The following is a 5,724-nucleotide window of genomic DNA, read 5'->3' on the forward strand; positions in this document are numbered from 1 at the left end:
CATGATCTGTTGCTAGGTGCACTGCAGCAGTACGTTGTTGCTGCTTATTGCTTCCTCTCACTTTACTCCTCTACATCTAAGTTCACGAGATCGGAGCATCAGCCTGGTTCCTGGCTGGATTGTATTCGGCACACTTGGCCAAGGCTTGTTTTGGCATGAAATTTTCAACGCAGGTACTGAAGGTAATACTGGCTTGATGTGTGCTCCCTGGGCAGTTTGCTTGAATGCCAGCCGTTGTGCTTGTCAAAGAGATATTCTGCCGGCGCACATTGTCTGGAAAGGGCCTGAAAGTTGCCTTCTCTCCAAATGGCGAATGCCCTGCTAGCAAGCACTTCTTGCTGGTCGCTATGTTAACTCACTCGCAGCAATACAAGCTGCCGTAGAGCCAGCGCCATCCGCAATACCAGCGGCTTACGGGCGCACATCCGTCTCTTAGGTCCATTCTTAGCTCCATTCGATTCAGACGCGATTCCCTGCAACGCCTGCACCGTTGCACTGTGCGCTGCACCAAAGCGCTCGATTCGCCGCTGCAGGAATGGTGCCGTGCACCGCGTCGCTCGATTGCTTATGGTGCTGCAGCAGTACCGCCGCGGTGCAGAGAACCGCTGCACCTGCTACGGAGGAAGTGCAGCGATTCGGTGTTGTGAGCGTTGGGGCGTTGCGGGTTGGCAGGCGGCTACCGGCAGTTGCGGCGACCGCGTGAAAAGGTCCGTCGAGCTCGAAGATGTGTGAGACAAACTTTGCGTCGCCGCTGATGCGTACGATAGTACGACACAACCCAGATGGCCGTAAACATCCAGTTGTAGAGGACGACAGGCGAGGATGATTAGCAGACGACTATGCCTGCACCTTGCTCGATTGTAAACACGCAGGGGCGCTACGGCACCGCGGAACCACGCTGCTGCACTACACCGGCACCACAGAACTTCCTCTGCAACGTTGCCGTGCACCCCTTCTGAATGGAGACAATGGTCCCATTTCTCCCGCTTCCCCCCGCAGCGAGAGGAGACTGATTCTTCAGCGATCCCCCTCGCTTTTGTCAGGCGTCAAATCGGCTAACACTCCGCCTCGGATTCGAAACGAAGTAGCGGCGGGCTTACCGTGCGGCTTGCGAACTCCCAAACGCCGCACCCTCGCTCGGTAGTGTCCGCCGCGCCTGCGGAAAGCTTCAACCGGCGCGACTGCGCGGGGACGGCACTACGAGGAAGGGGACCCGCCGCCATATTGGAATAAGGCCGACGTACCTCCCGTCTCGCAAGCGGGCCGCGACTGCGGTGCTCGGAGGTATCCTCCTGACGTACCGCCTGGTGCGTGTATGAAGGTTTACACATTTGCCGTCACAGCTGTATCGGGCATCAAAACTGTCTGCCTGCAACCGACTGGCGCGAGGCGTTTCGTCCGAAGTCTTCCGGACAAAGGGTAGCGGGCTACGACTGCAGCAACGCATTTCTCGGGGAGCTAGCAACCTCGAATTCGTCTGAAGACGAGCCCCACGTTGGGCGCCATGTGGGATATGTGAGGGGTTCCTCGGGGACCTTGCCAGCCCTCGGGTAGGCCCCCACGCGAGCTCCCGGCGTGTCACCCACACGGGCTCCCATGCCTACGGCAGCCCAGCGAGGTTCGCCGATACGAGAACACAGTAGACAGTAGTGCCGAAGCACAGCCGTTTATTTGGGGAATCCCAAAGCATGCGAGCACAGGGCTCGACGGCGTTCACGAATCACGCCGTCCGGGACGTGACCGCGAACGGGAGGCAGGCACTCACGGCGCGCGACAAAGCTCCCACCTGAGATACATGTATCCGCCGACATCGCCGCGATGTTCCGCCGAACCAGCCCCGACCGGGTCTACCAACGAGACTCTCCCCCTCCCGCGCGCACACGTTCGCGCCACCCGCGCCCGCCTAGGCCGCCTAGGCTGCCCGCACTAGAGTTCCTCTATATAGCTCCCGCAGGGAGCTATATACAGGAACTCTAGGTGGTGCCATCTCTCGGGGGACGCCGACGAATCAGCGCAGCGCCGGACCGGTTTCAGCGCAAAAGTCTCTCCCCGAAGCGCGCGCCGGCTCGGGATCGCGGGTCGCGGTTCTCCACGATTCCCACATGTTTGTCACTGTGTGTCTTTTTTATTGAGCCGGTGTTGTGCCTGCACGCCTGCCCTTTCTTGGATTCCGCAGCTTTGCGCTCTCTGCAAAGTCCAATCACCATGGCACATTTTTAAAGGCGCCAGTCTTTCTTGAGCTGGGCAGAGGCAAAAATTTTAATGCCTGTCTGTCTCGCAGGAATCAGCCAGAAAAGTATTTGGCCGGTCTTTTCGCTAGTGGGTCATTGACTTACTGGCAATCGCCGGGTCACTGATTACTGAAGCCGAAGAGTGGGTCACAGACCAAGTACCCATGACACACAAATTACTGGTGGTTGTTGCGGATCTGGTAGCGTGACCGCTGATGGCGTTCGTTGATCCGGAGTTGGGGCAAACATTGGGGCCGTGTAGGGCGAAGAAAGAAACTTTATGTACAGATATTTACATGGCATTTGACTGAGTGAACAGTGTTCTGCGCTCCTGCGCGCACTAGATTAAATAACCAGGTTGGGTCCGCCCCCTTTTCCCCTTTTTCTCGGCTGACGTCAGGATGCACCAGACCGGGGCACTGAAGCGGATGTCCACACACTCACAAAGAGAAGGCACTTTCCTTCTCACAGGTCAGTCGGTTGGCTTCGATGGTGCAACATTCCTTGAACAGCGCCGTTTCGGATCCACAACAAAGCGGCCCAGACGACGGGAGGCTTGGGTGATTGAACCCGATAAAATTGCAGACGGTCCTGGCAACTGCCAATACGCCGATCGTAACATGGTCAACTGGTGACCTACCCATGGATGACTGGTGGGCCACGTTTCCAACAGAAAGGGAGCTGGAAAGGAGGAGCGGTAGGGGAAAGAGGGAGCGGGAGGGCTTTGCCTGGCAGGGCCAGCAAAGACGCTGTTGTCTTTCAACTTAATTTGGAGCGAAGCAAGCACACGTGCAGGTAACTTCTTGGCACGCAAAATGGCGAGCGCGCACAGCAAATGTTTTTGCTAACATCGATAGTGCACACCCGTGTGCAGCTATAAACATGGTAGGACCCGCTAACAGAGTTGCTCAATGTGCACCAGTCGCGAAACTCCCCATAGGCCTCGTGTAGGGGCACTAAATAGTGGCTAAATAGCTCCATGTATCAAAAAGCCGTCCGCGGTTGGCCCCGTGCTCTGGGGGGCCAACGGGCAGGCATAGGGAAACTGGATTATCCTGTGATCTGTCAACAGAAAGTTGAAGTAGTACTCAAGCACTTGCGGCTGCTGCCGTAAGTCGCAAAAAAAGAAAAAAACCATGACACATTATTTCACGTCACATAATTTACTTCAAAGTATCCTAATTTAAAAAGCAAGCCTTATTTACGGGTTGAATCATGCAACATGAAATACTTTGCTCAGTCTTTCATTCCCAAAACATCCCAAGAATAAAACTGTCATCTCGCCGATATTGTTTCTATCTGCGATTATCATTTGTTTCATCAAGCATTAGTTAACACTATATAACCAGTACAATCTATTTTTTTTGTGTGTGCTTGATCACATGCATCATATAGGTATTATGTTTGTATATTCTGTAATACCCACTCCCCTATTTAATGCCCATAGCCCCTAGAGCAAAATAAATAAGCATAGATTTAGCAAGTTTTGTTATTAAATGTAAATAATTAGCAAAGTTCAGTTTTTGTTCTGTGGGTTCCGCGCCAATAATACAGTCACACTACGAAGCAAATGGTTCTCGCACTGCCCGGATTCTGATGAGTTTTGCAACTGATCTATATTGAACAACTCGGCTCACTAAGGTTTTTTTTTTTTTTCCCCTTCACATTGGCATTCTTAAACCGGAGGTGCAGTGAGCTAGAAATTGTGTGGTTGTTGCTCATTAGAAAGAACATCTCGCTACTTCTGCCTGGGTTGCAGCACAATTAAGCTTGGCAGAGTTAAAAGCTCTTGCATCTGGCCATGTCCAAGTCGCAGACGATGGAAATGCATTCAAGCACATCACAGGCGATGGCTTCTCTACCATCAAAATGCATCAAAAGGCGCGAACACTTCGCACTGGCCATCTAGTGAACAGCTGAGTGTGTGCCGTCTTGCCGTGAAAGAACCTCGCAAATTACTGCCTGGGGTATTCTCGCCAACTGCCGTGATGTGATTGTTTGCTTTAAACTTTCATCATTTATGTGTGCAAAGGAAAGAAAGCATTTTGGAAAAGCTAGTTGAGAAAAAAAAATGAATCGCCATAAAATATTTTGCAGAAACCCTCAAGTGGATTGTCAGACGAATGCCTAAGCTGCTCTGCTATGCATGGAGCCTCTTCAAAGTCAGTTTTCTTAGTGGTACATCTCCCTCTTTTCGGCCTTTTTTTCACCCATGCTTCTTACACACTTCATCTATAAATTTAAATGTAAAAAGGTGAAATAAGATAAACCGAAAATGAGATATTGTGTGGGCGCACGTTTTTTTTTTTAATTTTTTTACTCACAGTGTATACGACCCCCTGAAAAATATTTCTTGCCACGCCACTGCTACCATCCATAAATGTGTTGCTGGGAAGACATTTTTGTGGGTGTCGTATAAGCCGTGCTATAACGAAGAAGGCCTTTCATTAAATACCTTTCTCTAAGACTCCCTGTGTCCTAACAAAGGGCTATGCAAAGTCGCCCTCACTGCTATACACAGATGCTTTGCTGAGGAGGCATTTTTACAGGAGCAATATTTGATGTCTGATACCGGAGTTGGATGATCCTAGGCCAAGGCGTTGTTTTCTTTTGTTTTTTGTATTTTTTTTTTTTGGGGGGGGGGGGGGGAATACGTTAATACGCCATGTATCCCTTTAAAGCCGGCTTTTCTACTTAGCGTAGATGCATTGCTGGGAAGGCATCTTTTCGCAGCAGTATATTTTGCCAATAGCATTTCCGTATGTGGCAGTGGAGACGTCACACGTGGCACATCCGGCGTTGCAGACAGGCAGCCTAGCTGGTTGCCTCGTTCAGTTCACATACAGAAATGGCGAGGCAAACGCGCATTCGCATCATCTGCCTCCTTTTTCTTTTGGGTTGTCGCGTTGTGAGCGCAGCACGAGAAAATGCAGCCAAAAGCCACGTGTGATGACAACTGTCTCCTAGAGACCCGTCATGCCGCCTTCTAAATCCTTTGAGTCCTTCCTAGTCTCTAGCATTTCCAAGTTTCGTTCCGCTAACTAGCGAGGAAGTATGCTCAATCGCAAATGGCAAGTGTGTTATAAATTTCTTGCATTCCTCGGACTGCTCCCAGCTTCGCTGATCATCCTTCTTTACAGAATGGAAGGACACTGTTTTTTCACTGTTTTTTTTTTTTTTTCTGTGGTTATCCCGCAATTTCACAGCAAGGCGAAATTGGTCGAGTAGCTGCAGTACCTACGTTTACACGGACCCCAACGCACACGCGCGCGTGGAGCAGTAAACGTTCAGATTCGATCCCTTTCGGCGCACCACATTTTTCCGCACGCACCACTGCCCGGCCAGATCGCTCAGACGAGGGCTCTTATCGACCGGCTACTGCCGCTGCTGCTTTTATCGACGAGAGCTGTCGATAAAGCGAACGGTCGGGTCCACCGCTGCACGCGGAGGGGCGGCCGGCGGTCGGGGCGCGACACATCGACGTTTCCGCGAC

This window comes from Haemaphysalis longicornis, unplaced genomic scaffold (genome assembly GCF_048455015.1).
Source record: "Haemaphysalis longicornis isolate Haplotype H1 unplaced genomic scaffold, Haemaphysalis longicornis Haplotype H1 scaffold_2, whole genome shotgun sequence".
Taxonomy (NCBI): domain Eukaryota; kingdom Metazoa; phylum Arthropoda; class Arachnida; order Ixodida; family Ixodidae; genus Haemaphysalis; species Haemaphysalis longicornis.